Genomic DNA, 15,737 nt, shown 5'->3' on the forward strand with positions numbered 1-15,737 from the left:
GAGAGAGAGAGAGGATGGACAAGGTGCTGTGAGCCGGCTAACGGGGTTGGACTCCGAGCAGGAGTCTGAGGTCCAGGGTTTTCGGCGAGGAGAGGAGACGGAGGCAGACTCGTGTGGAGCATCTGGTCGACCACCGTAGTTGGTCCCAGGTGGCAGGTCGAGGTGGTCAGAGGGGATCGAATGACAGAGAGAGGATTGTTATAGAGCTCCAACTGTTTGTGCACGAAGAGATTGAACTTTGATAAGTGTGGTGCCTTTTATTTTCCTTTTATATTTTATCTCTATTAATTATATAGTTCCAGTAATATCCATGAACTGTAATTCATTTAATCGTATATAGTGTGTTGTCTGTTATTTGGTGAGGTGGGGTACATCACACAGCATCCACACAAACTTAATTACCCAGTTAGCGGGGCCGAGGGCCGTTTCCCTAGACGACAGCGAGCTGAGCAACCCTGAGGCTTGCCAGGGGGCTACAGAAATTTGTATGAGTCTTTGATGATGCAGCAAATCTTCTCAAACTCCTAATGAAGTAGGGCCAGAGGCATGCCTTCTTCATGATTGCTTAACACAGGAACTTGAAGCTACTGACCCCTCAATGACATCTGGTTCGTGCTCTATCTACTCCTTCCCGAAGTCCACAATCAATTCCTTGCTCTTGCTGATTTTGAGTGTAAGGTTGTTGCTGCAACAGCACTCAACCAGCTGATCTACCTTCCTCCTGTATTCCTCTTCATTGTGTCAACAAGAGCACTGACATCAGTGTACTTAAAGATAATGTTTGACTCGTGCCTTGCCACACAGTCATGAGTGTCGGGGTCAGAAGAGTGGGCTAAGCACACATCCTTGAGGTGCTCCTCTGTTCATTGACAGTGAGGAAAAGATGTTATTACAAATCTGATATGGAAGTCAAGCATCCAGTTACAGAGAAAGGTACAGAGGCCCAGACTTTGAAGCTTAGTAATTAGCACTGAGGGGATGAAAGACTTGAATGCCAAGCTGTAATAGATAAACAGCCATCTAATGTATAAAATATCCAACCAGTTCCCCTCCAGCACCCCCACCCCCCTCCATCTGGCATATCTGATCCTCACCGTCAACAATTTCTTCTTCAGCTCCTCCCACTTTCACCAAACTCAAGGGACAGCCATGGCCTCCTGCATGGGCCCCTATTACGCCTACTATTCATTGGCCAAATTATTCTAAACAATTTATTTATTTAGTTATTTGTTTGTTTATTTATTTATTTATTTAAGACAATTCAAGTTTATTCTTGTGGAACATCCCATACTAATGGAGTAGGAATTCTTATGGATGAAAACATGGCAAAAAGTGTTTTAGGACATTGGGCAATATCAGAAAGAGTGCTCCTTGTTAGATTCAGAGGACAACCATTTGATTTAGCAATTAAACAGGTATATGCACCAACAACTGATGGAACAAATGAGGATATAGATAAATTCTATCAAGAGCTTGAACAAGCAAAGATTGGATGCAAATCTCAAGATATTGTTATTGTCAGGGGAGATCTAAATGCTAAAATAGGACAGGGTGCTGATGGAAATACCATAGGAAAATTTGGACTAGGGGAAACAAATGAACGAGGTGAGAAATGGGTAGAATGGTGCAAGATGAATAATCAGGTCATTATGAATACCTACTTTAAAAACCATCCAAGATGCTTGTGGACCTGGAAAAGTCTAGGTGATAACACTAGAAATCAAATTGACTTTATTACTATAAACCAAAGATTTAGAAACTCAGTGACTCAATGCAAAACATATCCAGGTGCAGACTGTAATAGTGACCATAACCCAGAAGTATGTCATGTAAAAGTAAAACTTAAAAAACTAAAGAAGTAAAAACCTGAACAATCCCTTGACTACCTGCAATTAATTAAAGAAGAAAACTTAAGAGAAAAATTTACAATTGAAGTAAGGAATAGATTTCAAAGTCTAGAAATAGAATCTGTTGAAGATGACGGCAATCATGTGGAAATGAAATTTAACTCTCTAAAGGATGCCTTGGAAGAATCAGCAAAGTCAGTGATTCCTAAAAAGGAAAAAAACACCAAGAATAAATGGATGACAGATGAAATCAAAAATCTAATGGAAGAAAGGAGATGGAAGAAAGCAAATCCTATAGAATATAAGTCCTTAAATAAAAATGTTAAAAGCTTATGTCAAAAAGCCAAAGAAGAATGGTTAAACCAGGAATGTGAGCAAATAGAAAGAATCTCTATTACTGATCCAAAAAGGTTACATCAACAAATCAAGAATATCACTGGTAAAAAGCTCTTCTGTTCTTCAGGTGGATGTTTGAAAGCAAAGGATGGTACCATTATCATGGAAAAAGATGAGATTATGAACAGATGGACTGAGTATATTCAGGAATTGTTTGAAGACGATCGAGGTGAAAAACCAGAAATTAAGAAAAACGCTGAAGGTCCAAGTATTTTAAAATCTGAAGTTTGTAATGCAATAAATATGATGAAGAAAGGAAAGGCAGCAAGTCCTGATGAATTAGTATTAGAACAAATTGTCGCCCTTGAAGATTATGGAATTGAAAAACTTACTGATTTAATCAATGACATTTATGAAACTGGAATAATACCAGAAGAGATGCAAAAAATCAGTATTTATCACTCTTCCTAAGAAACCTGGAGCAACAGAATGTGAATTACATAGGACCATAAGTTTAATGAGTCATATCACCAAGATACTTCTAAGAATTTTGATGACAAGAGCTAGAAGTAAGATACAAGCTGAAATAGGTAAAGAACAATATGGTTTTGTGAAAGACAAAGGTACAAGAAACGCAATATTGATGTAAAGGATACTATCAGAACGAGCTATTCGAGTGCAAAAAGGTTTGTTTATTTGTTTTATCGACTACACAAAAGCATTTGATAAAGTGAGGCAAAATAAGTTATTCGAAATATTACAGAAAATTCTAGATTCGAAAGACCTCCGCCTAATCAGAAATCTGTACTGGGAACAAACTGCCGCTGTAAGAATAGATGGAGAAGTGAGTCAGTTTACGAAAATCAAGAGAGGCGTCAGACAAAGGTGTGTTTTCTCCCCTGATTTATTTAATGTGTACAGTGAAACAATATTACAAAAAATAAGAGACACCTTGGAAATCAAAACTGTCGGTGAAAACTTCAATAATTTCAGATATGTAGATGACACTGTGTTAATTGCAAGTATGGAGGAAGAACTACAAAACTTAATTGATATAATTGTTGAAGAAAGTGCAAAAATGGCTCTATCTATCAATTGCAAAAAGAGACTGGATGGTGATATCCAAAAAGAAGGAGAATCCTATCTGCAGGCTGAGAATGAACGCGGGAGACATAAAACAAGTACAGAACTTTTGCTACTTAGGAAGCTGGGTGACATCAGATGGCAGGTGTGACTTCGACATTAAAAGAAGAGTAGGGATGGCAAAAGACACCTTTACGAGAATGAAGAGTATACTGACCAATACTAAACTAAACATGACAACCCGCATCAGGGTACTGAAATGTAACATTTATCCAGTGATGTTATATGGCTCAGAATTTTAGACAATATCTAGTAACATGAGGAAACAAATTTTAGCAGCAGAGATGTGGTTTTTGAGGAGGATGCAAAAAATATCATGGACGAAACGAATATCGAATGAGGATGTCATAAACAGAGCAAGCACAAAAAGAGGAATAATGTATGAGATCATGAAAAGGCAATGTAACTTCATTGGACATGTGATTAGGAAAGAGGAGTTAGAATGCACGGTGACTATGGGAAAGATTGAAGGGAAGAAAGCAAGAGGAAATCAAAGACAAATGATGATGGACACAGCAGCCAGAGAACTGGAAAAGAATACCAATGAATTGATCCACTTGACCCGAAACAGGAGTATGTGGGTCATGGCAGTCAAAGCTCAAACTGGGTACGGCACCTGATGGTGATGATGATGATGATGATTTATTGGCCACATGGGACAGTCCATGCTCAAAGCTTCCCCTGGTAATGCTCTCAAACTCTTCCTGCTCTACATTGATGACTGTATTGGTGCTGCTTCATACACCCAATTTGTCAACTTAATCAACTTTGATCCAACTTCCACCCAACCCTTAAAACCTCTCTTCCCTTCCTCAATCTCTCTGTCTCCATCTCTGGAAACAAGACGTTTTTTATAAACATACTATCTTGACAATTTCTTTTCCCACCCTGTCTCCTATAAAAATGCTCAGTTTCTTTTCTCAGTTCCGTCATCTCCACTACATCAACTCCTTGCTCAGAATGAGGCTTTCCTTTGCAGGACATCAGAGATGTCCTCCTTCTTCACAGAACAGTGTCCCTTCCTTCCCTTTGATGCTGACTTCACGCACATCTCTTCCATTTCCCAGACATCCGCACTCACAACATCTTCCCACCACCTTAATAGGGATAGAGTTCCTCTTGCTCTCACCTACCACCCCATGAGCCTCCGCATCCACCACATCATTCTCCATAACTCCTGCCATTTTCAACGGGATCCTACCACCAAGTGCATCTTTAACTTCTCCCCACACTCTGCAGGGATCGCTCCCTCCGTGATTTCCTTGTCCATTCATCCCTCACCACTAATCTTCCTCCTGGCACAGATCCCTGCAAGTGACAGAAATGCTATACCTGCCCATTCACCTCCAGTTAGAGCCTCAAACAGTCCTTCCAGATGATACAACACTTCACCCGTGAATCTGTTCGGGTCTATTATTGTGACCAGGGCTCCTGATGCAGCCTCCTCTACATTGGTGAGACCTGATGTAAATTGGGGGACCTCTTTGTTGAGCACCTCTGCTCCATCTGCCAAAAGTAGAATTACTTGGTGACCAACCATTTTAACTCCTATCCCCATTCCTGTTCCAACATACCAGTCCATGGCCTCCTCTTCTGCCACGATGAGGCCACTCTCAGAATGGAGGAGCAACATGCTAGATAGTCTCTAACCCGATGGCATGAACATCAATTTCTCTTTCTCGCAATTTTCTTCATTTTTTTTTTCCTTTTTTTCCCCTTCCCCTTCCCTTTTCTTCTATTCTCTTAACTCTTCTTTTCACCTGCCTATCACCTCCTCCTGGACCCCTTCCTTCTTCCCTTTCTCCCATGGTCCACACTCCTCTCCTCTCCTATCAGATTCCTTCTACTCCAGCCCTTTACCTTTTCCACCCACCTGGCTTCACCTATCACCTCTAGCTTGTCCTCTTCCCCCTCCCTCTCCTTTTTATTCCTTTCCAGTTCTGCAGCAGTGTTTCGGCCCAAAACGTTGACTGTTTATTCATTTCCACAGAAGGTGCCTGACCTGCTGAGTTTCTCCAGCATTTTGTCTGTGTTGATCTGATGACTGAGTGCTCTAAAACAGAGTGGAGAGCCAGTGAGACTGCATCTGCTGTTGACCCGTTGTTGCAGTAAGCGAATTGCAGTGGGCTCAGGTCCCTTCAGGCAGTAGCTATGACCAAGCTTTACCAGCACTTCATTATGGTAAATGTGAGTGCTTCCGGGAAAGTCATTGATACCCTCATGTAACATTATTCACAGAAGACTGCCAACTAGAAGTGATAGTCAGACCAAGCAAGGTCACTGTGCAGAATCTGATAGAGGGAAAATGAAAGGAGAGGTTATTGCAGGGGAATGGAAATAAGAGATAAAAAAGAAGGTGGAAGAAGGAGGAATGAGGAGGTGTAAGGAGGCAGATAAAGGAATACTTACCAGGAAATACTGCAAGAGGTAAGGAGAGAGAGAAAGAGAAGCAGAAGAAGGGATGTGAGCATAAGGCTGGCAAGGCAGGAAAACTACTAATATAATTTTTCTTTAGTAGACATGCAGCAAAACACCCCAGTGGAGATGGTACTGGGATCAGGTTATCTGTATTAGCTTGGGGATATATATCTCCCCTTCAACGTTTTTGAGTGCACTATCAAAATCCATGCATTTTTTTCTTTGAACCTCTCGTCAGTTTTGTGTTCTTACCACATTCATAGCTCTTATTAAAAAGTACAAATGGAATATTTGTGTGGTAAACCTCTCAGTTTATCTTTGTTAGACAAAGTTGGCCACACCAGCCTCTTTTTCTATCTCTCCTCAATCACTTGACTGGATGGGACTACATATGTGATCCATTCTTACCTATGTGGAGATAGTCAGAGACCACTTGCACTGCCTTCACTTCATATTTCTTCATTGGTGCTTCAGGTGTCTCTCACTGATCTGTTCTCAGCCCTTCCTGTTTCTCAACTACAAACTGATCTGTGGAATCATCCAGAAACAGAAATCAAGTTCTGTGCAGGTGTGGATAATGCCAGGCCCAACCACAACATGTCTCTTTCAACTCCTCCACTTTCTCTGATCTGTTGACTGGATGACACCTAGCACTGGGTGAGCAGAATTTTTTTCCAACTTAATGTCAGTAAAAACCGTGGGCACCTTCATTAATTCTGTTTCCTAGCCACAAGCTCCATCATCTTCCCAGCAACTGAATTTCCAACCACGGCGTCATGTTTAATTCAAAAATGTGTTTTTGACAACACCTGTAACCAAGAATATTGATATTTACAATCGTGGCATCCTCTACCTCACTTTACATACTGCTAAAGCCTTCGTCTCTGCCTTTTCCAATTTTAAAAAGATCAATTCAAAGCCTCCTTCTTCCCAGCCTTCACAATCTTGAGCTTTTTCAGTCCCAAAAACAGCATCCTTTCCAGTCATCCACTGGCCCAGTGCTTACTGGCCTGCAACAACTTCCAGTTCAGCGACATCCTGACCTAAAAAATTCTCACCCTCTTCCTCCATAATCACCAGCTCTCTCTGGGTGAAAGTTCCCCATAGTAAAAATGCTGGGAAATCTCCTGTTCTGTTGCTGCACTCCTCAGAAGAGTTCAGCCGCCATCAGAACTTAGTGACATGCCAAGAACTGTCAGGCAACTGCTGGCAAAATCTTGGCTAATGAATTGAACATCACTGTCAACAAAGTTCTTTCTCCAAATAAAAAAAAAACTCAGAGACCGTTCAGACAGTAACTCTGGAACAGATGGCAGAGCTAAGCAGTTTTCTGAATGGATGAATGGGCATGCATTAAATGACCAGCTGCTGGCATTTTTGGACCAATCTTTTACTCACTGAGTATACAATAGTCTGGGGTCTATGCTAACCGTTCTCACCGGGTGGCGGTAGTGGACCGGGCTCCTGATTTGCACTTTGATTTTCTGTCGCACTGGAATCAAGGAGAAGGACAGTTGGGCAAAGTGCAAAAAGGCCAACTGGCACATTGCCATGCATTGCCTGCCCATTGGGAGTTATTAAAATCAACTCCAGCCCTTAAAAGGAATGTTATTTCTTTGATGAAGTTAGCTATTACGAAAGAGAGCCCATTGGACAAATACAGACTTTACTCCACAACAGGGCAAACCATTGAAAAGCATATTGCACACCATTGATGGTGATGATGATGATGATGATGATGTCAACTCAGGCCTGAGAGACCAGCATCGAGCATTTTCATGCCTTACAAGGCGCGGAATGAGAGACTGTGTGGTGCGCCACTCCTCAAACAGACATTCCGCAGTACAGTATGTTTCTTTCTTTTTATTTTACGAGGTCGAGTTGTGAGCTTAACACTCAACCCGGCATGGATGAAAAGTGTACTCGGGAATGGCCTGACTGGATTCGAACCCGGGAACCTCCATTCCAGAGTCTGGCGCTGATGTTACTGCGCCACCAGCCATTGATGAGATCAGCAGCAAAGTTAGGAAAAATGAAATGGTTCTGTTAGTGATGGTCTTGATATTGATCTCTTGCACATTTTCTAGGCTGTTAATTTATAGGTCCCTCCTGGCAACTGTCCCACCTGTATTTGGAAGCTGGGTACAGCACCTTCAAACGAAAGGGCAAAGTTTAAATCGTCAACAAGATGTGACCATTTCTTCATCCCATTTGGTACATGGGACTTTTGTCAACAGACTTACAATATAAATGTCATAATATACAATGTGAATGAAACCTCAGTTTGTCCCCAGAGTAATGTTGGATGCTTGGATCAAACGAAGCCTGAAATTCCCATATTGCCAACACTGTAGGCACTTGAAAAATTAAAGCATGGTTATGATTTTGTAATTGAATACAAAAGGTACTTGGATAGGAGAGATTTATACAGATCTAGGCCAAACGTCGGCAAATGTAACGAGTTTAGATGGGAATCTCGTTCAGTTGGCTCAAAGGGCCTGTTTCCCTGCTGTGCATCTCCATGACTCTATAACTGTAAGATGATTTATTTTATTGTTAGAAATAACTGAACAGGCAACGTGAGGGATTTTGGCAGACACAAAGGCAGGCTTGTGACAAGGCACCTGGGGGCAAAATGACCAGCTAGGATGGGTGCTCTGGGAATAAAACATAAGTATGCCTGCCCGCAGTGTTTAATTTGGCTGACCCAGGATCTGAAGGTCAGTGATTAAAGTTTTTCTAACCCCAGACTAACGATCATAATGCCCTTCCCTATCTCTGATAGGGAGTTGCAGCTGAACAGGATTTGCGGCCTTTTTAAAAATCTTAATGTTGCCTGAAATCCCTCATGAGGGTTTACAGCTGTTCCTTAATGCCATTTGAGATACTACGGTTACAAAAATGTGTCAGAAGAATATTGTATATCAATTCAATATAATATTGAGCTTCTACCTATGTGAAGCGGAGGCGGTCAAGTGCAAGATCATCAACAAGATTTATACACTTCCGGCCCAACCTCTCTCATAACTGAGAGAAAGTGAGGAAGGTGAGCAACCCTGTTGTTTAACGACTGGGAAAACTCAAGGAGAAAGCTACAATTACTTACGTTTGAGAATTGGCTCACCTATTATATGTTTGAACAATTCTGGCAAAGCCTAGACATAGGGTTACATTCTCTCTACTCCAAAATAAAATCTTCTCAAAGTTGATTACTGAAACAAAGTACTCAGTAAATAACGGGGACTGGAGCTAGAAATGGAGTAAGAGGCTGTCTGCACCAGAAAGCAAAACATATTATACAGCAAAGAAAAAAATACAAGGGAGTGCTCCCTGAAGTTGGACATCACGAGGGCAACACTCGAGACTACGGTAGGAAACTTTGTCACATGGTATGAGCAGAATTATCTGCCGCTTAACATGAAAAAGACTAAGGAGCTGGTAGTGGACCTGAGGAGGGCTAAGGCACCGGTGACCCCTGTTTCCATCCAGGGGGTCAGTGTGTGCTGGGGCAGCAGGCTGAGGGTAGCAGACACCGACAGAATCAACAAACTCATTCGTAAGGCCAGTGATGTTGTGGGGATGGAAATGGACTCTCTGACGGTGGTGTCTGAAAAGAGGATGCTGTCCATAATGTACATAATGTACTGGATGGGCACAGGAGTACATTCAGCCAGAGACTCATTCCACCGAGATGCAGCACTGAGCGTCATAGGAAGTCATTCCTGCCTGTGGCCATCAAACTTTACAACTCCTCCCTTGGAGGGTCAGACATCCTGAGCCAATAGGATGGTCCTGGACTTATTTCCTGGCATGTATATATTACTGTTTAATTATTTATGGTTTTATATTGCTTTATTTATACTTTATTCTTGGTTGGTGCAACTGTAACGAAAAGCAATTTCCTTCGGGATCAATAAAGTATGACTAAGACTATGACTGTTTCCCCAATGCGTGAGGATGGTACTGGGTGCAGTTAAAGAATGAAAGAAAAACCTCTATACTGAGACTCTTCTCTGTGCCTTCTGTTGGCCAGACAGAAACAGAGGCAGTTTGTGGTTACATGGCCTCTTGAAAATCAGTTAATTATAAAACCATCACAAGAGAAAAAAAAGGCAGCCTCAGTGATTCTGCAGTTGGAGCCTTTAATGTGGTGTAATAAGACTGCACAAAATTACTAAATTATATCAAAAGATATAGAAAAAGAATGAAGTGATAAGCAAATGACACAAATATGTTCAAGTCAAATGGTCAAATGGCTTGTTTTACTAAGAGACCACGCGAGTTTGGTGGGACGTGCTTCCCTCTGAAATTTAAAGTTCAAAGTAAATTTATAATCAAAGTACATATATGTCACCATATAGAAGGCTGAGATTCATTTTCTTGTGGTCAACACAGTAAATACAAAAAAACCAGTAGAATCAATGAAAGACCGCACTCAACAGGGTGGAAAACAACCAATGTGCAAAAAAAACAACAGACTGTGCAAGTAAAAAATGAAAGAAAAAATATATAAAACTAGTTATAAGAATAAATAAATATACAATAAATATTGTGAACATGAGATGAAGAACCTTTGAAAGTGTGTCCACAGTCCAGTGATGAGGCATGAAAAGTTGAGTGGAATTATCTCATCTGATTCAAGGTTGAAGGGTTATACTGTTCCTGAACCTGGTGGTGTGGTCCCTGAGGTTCCTGTACCTGCATCCTTATGGCAACAGCGAGAAGAGAGCATGGCCTGGATGGTAAGGGTCACTGATGATGGATGCTCCTTTCCTGCGACAGTGCTCCATGCAGATGTGCTCAATGGTGGGGAGGATTTTACCCATGAAGGACTGGGCTATTTCCTCCCAGTAACTTTCATGGACATAAAATTTTGAGATTTTCTGACACTCCCTCCTGTTGGACGGAACTCAGCACTATGAGCATAAACTCAAAAGTTTTGCTGTTATCAATATAGTTACATCTTGCTGAGGTGCTGTCAACACCATTAGTAATACTTAATTTTCCAGAAGATAACAAGAATGCTTAATTCAAAAGCAAAACACTAAACGAGCACTGAATGAATCCCCATATCAAAAGCAGGGACTGTGTGTAAAAAGTTGCAAGAACTTTTTTACTGCACCCTCAAATAGCAAAAAACAGTATAACATTGCCTTCAGCAGAATTGAAGGCCACTTTTTGGGCTATTCATTCTGATACAAGCATCAGTGAGAAACTGCTGCAGAAATGGCTGTAATTTAAAGCACTTATAAGCATGAATAATCACATGTTCCTGATACAGGGTGTCTCACAGCTGCAAATTCACAGCCTGAGGCAGGACTCTGTGTCACATGTCAATAGCAGGACAAGACAACCAGCTGTGTCCTTTCTCCCCAACACCAGGATCTCAGCAGGCACTAGGATTCTGGAAATTAATACTGTAATTATGCTCTGCAGAGAAAGCAATTAGAGCTATTGTCTATAGTAATATTAATGTTGAGCCTAAACTGGAATCACTTCCTGTCAACCTGTTTTGAAACTGGGATGACGTTCTTGTTTAAAAAGTAATATCTTTTAAAAATATAGCCTTTGTCTGCAGGCTAAATATAGTCATTCATATAATACTCATGGAAACCTAATGATTCAGAGCTCCAGGTTTTAATTTTTTTTTGCTCTTTTAAATATTGAATGCTGCATACCTGTGATTGATTGTAAGATAATCTAATTGGAAAATCAAGCTAATATTACAAAGTCAGTCGCTGGATACTCTGGTGACATAAATAATAGCTTTGATTCACTGTCTTTTGTCAGTTACTTTACTAGTTCATCAATTTTTATTTTATAAATTGATTTTTGGCTACTTTTCTTGCCAGTCCTGGTGATGTAGTGGCACTGGAGCCCGTTCAAAGTTCAACATTCAAAGTTCACAGTAAATTTATTGCCAAATGTACGTATATGTCAACATATACTACCTCAGGATTCACAGTAGAATAAAAACTGCAATAGAATCAGTAAGTAACTACACACAAAAAGACAAAGCCCGTGCTCTTGATGGAGGCTAATATTCCCACTGTAATTTAATTAATTACAATGACTCAATTGGCACAAAGAAATTGAGAAGTTACAGTTTGGTCCCTAAAATCTAATAATTTGTTGATACGTGTTGAGATTCTGGGGACAAAAAAATAATCCATTGGATTTAGTATATGTGTGCTTATTCAATGCTGTATTAGGTCAGGCTCTTCATAGGGCTCTAACTGAGGATATGTTGAAGGACTGTTTAAATAAGGATTAAATAGGGAGTAGGTAAACATAGTCAGAGAGTATATTGATCATAAGAAAATCAATGTTCAAACTACTCCTATTGAATGCCTGTATTATATCAGAGCCACAATCTTTAATTAATACTGAACTGACCTTGGAAACTAATCAGGACATTGTACACTTATTGGTTTTTCATCTTGTATGTGTATATACTGTATGCTTGTTAAACATTGGGATAAAACAAATGATGCATGAGAAATTCTGGATATTAATCTGAATATACCGGAATTATAATGGGTGATGTCGATGTGGAGGAGTATCTGACCAACTGAATATATTGCAAATAGGTGTGATATGTAATAGGTGTGTGTGAGATGAGCCATTGATAGGAAGCAGATGAGGCATATGGACCAGGCATTAATACAGAGGCAAAAAGAGAGTTACTGGAGGAGCTCAGCAAGTCAGGCAACATCTGTGGAGGGAAATAAGCCGTCCACCTTTCAGGTCGAGACACCTCATCTGAAATAAAAGGCCAGAGGGGAGATAGCCAGTGTAAAAAGTAAGGGAGAAGTGGAGCAAGAACTAGAAAGCAATAAGTGGATGATTGATTGGCAGATGGAGTCACACATGGGAACAAAGGATGGAGATAGAGACTGGGAGCTGATGGCTGGAGGCTACAAAGGACTGCAAATGATGAAATTTGTTAAAAAATTAAGGTGAAGGTGAAAGTGTGCAACCAAAGGAAAGGATGTTGGGCAGATGGGATCTGTGGGAAGAGGAGATGGAACCCAGTGGGAAGAATATGTGACTGATGACCAGATGGAGTAGGTGAGAAAAAGGAAAGAAACTGGGTGATAGGGGGAGGGGTCAGATGGCCAGTGCAAACAGAGCCAGGCCATGATACATTTTACATTTAAGGCATTTGGCATCACTGAATCTCAAGTACTAGAGATTGTCCTTAGGCCCCAGGCAGGTAATATATCTGGTAGCCTTGCCTCACTAACCCTGGCAATGGTTATGGCTGATGGGCTGACAATTACACATTACTATTTTATCTGATCTGAAATTAATTAATCTCAGTGATTCCCAGAGACAGTTCCACTTGATCTCCTCTGCATGTTTGTTTGTACTGAGACTGGCTTGGGTCTGGTTACAACCATAACAGGAATCAAACATATCCTCCTAGCAGGAAATCTTCCTTCGTTTTCTATCTGGCACCCTCCTTCACTTATGTCTCTCTTTCTCCATTCTAATGAAGAGAATGAAGAGTCCCAGATCCAAAGCATTAACATTTCTCTTTCCACAGGGGCTGCCTGACTTGCTGAATTTTTTCAGCATCTTCTAATTTTATATCATACATTCACACAGATTGACACGTGAAATGTGTTGAAGGTTGAAGTCTATTGGCCTTTCCCTATTTCTTACTGACCAATCTGTGGTGCTGGAATAACAAACAGTTTGTTGGAGGAAATCAGCAGGTCAAGGAGCATCTGTGCCAAGCAAAGGAACTGGCTGTGTTTCAGGTTGAAACCCTGCATCAGGACTTGGTGCTACTGGCTAGGGAGGGTCTTCCAACTCCACTAGTAACAGTGCAGATGCACTGAATGGAGTAGAGTTGCTGCTGTGTTCTTGCCTACTGATTAACCAGAGGGTTTTCATCTGTTTTCAAGCTATTAATCTGAACTCCTGACTTCTAAGCAGCTTTTGCTGGCTTGGGGCACCTTTCCCTGTGAGAAGCCAGAGAGAATTGGAGAGAACTTACGCAGAAGGCAATACCCACAATATATCTTCAATAGGCAGTACCTTACTTGTCAGGAAATAAAGTAACCCATGCTTGCATGCTGCAAAGCCTAGATAATATTCAAATATGCACTGTTTAAACAACCACTCAGTACTAATCAATGTGCTTCAAAACACAGATCTCTGTTCTTCCTTCTGCAAATGGACCCTCGATTTCCTTATTGGGAGACCACAGTCAGTATGGATTGGCAATAATATCTCTTTGCTTATACCACTGTTCCATTCTCTCTATGCTCATTACTGTGCGGCTAGGCACAGCTCAAATGTCATCTATAAATTCACTGATGACAGCACTGTTGTTGGCAGAATCTCAGGTGGTGATGAAAACGTGTATGGGAGCGAGAAAGGTTGACTGGTTGAGTTGTGTTGCAATAGCCTCCTTGTACTCAGCATCAGCAAGACCAAAGGATTGCAACCCCGCTGGTTCTCTCGGCTGGTTTCCTCCCCAGGGTGTTACAGAATTGTTTGTGGGCTTCGGGAAGGGGAAGATGGGAAAACACATACCAGTTTCACTGAGGGGTCAGCAATGGAAGGGGTAAGCAGATTCAATCCCCTGCAAGTCAATATCACAGAGGGTCTATCCTGGGCCTAATATTTTGATGCAATCACAAAGAAAGCACGCGAGAGAATATACTTCATTAGGAATTTGAGAAGATCTGAAAGGCTTTAGCAAATTTCTCCAGATGTACTCTAGAGAGAATTTTGACTGGTTTCATCACTGCCAGGTATGGAGCCTCCAATGAACAAGATTGAAAAACGTTGCAGAGGGTTGCCAGCTCCATCACAGGCACAACCTTTCTCACTTTTGAGGGCATCTTCAAAAGGTGGCGCCTCAAGAAGGCAGCATCAGTCATTAAGGTCCCTCACTACCCCGCACACGTCCTCTTCTCATTATCACCATCAGGGAGGAGGGAAAAAGAGACTGAAGATGCTCACTCAATATTTTAGGAACAGCTTCTTCTCCTTCGCTGTCAGATTTCTGAATGGTCCATGAACCCATGAACACTACCTCACTATTCTAAGTAACATCCATGCCTCATGGGTCTGAGTTAAAATGATGTGGAACAACAAAATGTAAACACCTACCTTTGGTATTCAATGACTATGGTGTCTCTGAAAGTCCCACTGTTACTGTGCTGAGGGTGGGGGGGGGGGTGGTTATCACTAACCAGCGACTCAGCTGGACTACTCAGATAAATACTACGGACTCCAAACAGGATATTCCTTGATAAATAACTTGCCACCTGGTATCCTCCCAAATTCTCTCCTCTTTCCACAAGGCAGATAAGAAACGGCCATGGGCTACTCATTTATCTGGATCAGTGCAGCTCCCTCAATATTTAAGTAACTCAACATCCTAGGGACAAGGCAGACTGGTTAACTGGCACCTGATACACAAACTAATCAATCCTTTGTAGCTGCTATGGACCATCTGACAGCACTCAAACATCTAACCTTTCCCACCAAAGACAGCCAGCACATGGAAAAATCACGACCTTAAGGTGTCCCTCCAAACTGCACCAGAAGGGCTTCAGTGTTTCAAGGAAGTGGCTTATCACCTAGCTTATTGGCAATCACCAACAGAACTCATATCAATGGAATCAAATCTGAGGCAAAATGGATAATCGACAATATAAAAGGGATAAAGGGAGACACACACCAAACTTCAAACTCCTCTAAAGGTGATTTCTATGGAAATGTATTCAATGCATTTAATCTCTAATTTATCTTATTGAAGTGTGGAGGTCACCTTGGCCAATAGCTATATTGTCCACAGAAAGTGACTGAGCAAGAATGTCACTGTCCCAGATGCACAGAGTACTTACATCACACTCATTGTAAAGAGTCATTCTCCCACAATTAAATGACAACCGCATTAAGTAATCTGAGGAAGTGTAGTTGCTGTGGACTTTATACTGAACAACAGAGGGGTAATCATAAAAATGAAAA

The 15,737-nt window shown here is 41.2% G+C and overlaps 1 protein-coding gene across 16 annotated transcripts in view; it reads right to left on the reverse strand.

Annotated features, from left to right (window-relative positions):
• sulf1 (sulfatase 1) overlaps positions 1–15,737 on the reverse strand; it is a 334,301-nt gene that overhangs the window by 106,207 nt on the left and 212,357 nt on the right. The gene's annotated exons all lie outside the window — the stretch shown is intronic.

The sequence above is a fragment of the Mobula birostris genome, chromosome 1 (genome assembly GCF_030028105.1).
Source record: "Mobula birostris isolate sMobBir1 chromosome 1, sMobBir1.hap1, whole genome shotgun sequence".
Classification (NCBI taxonomy): domain Eukaryota; kingdom Metazoa; phylum Chordata; class Chondrichthyes; order Myliobatiformes; family Myliobatidae; genus Mobula; species Mobula birostris.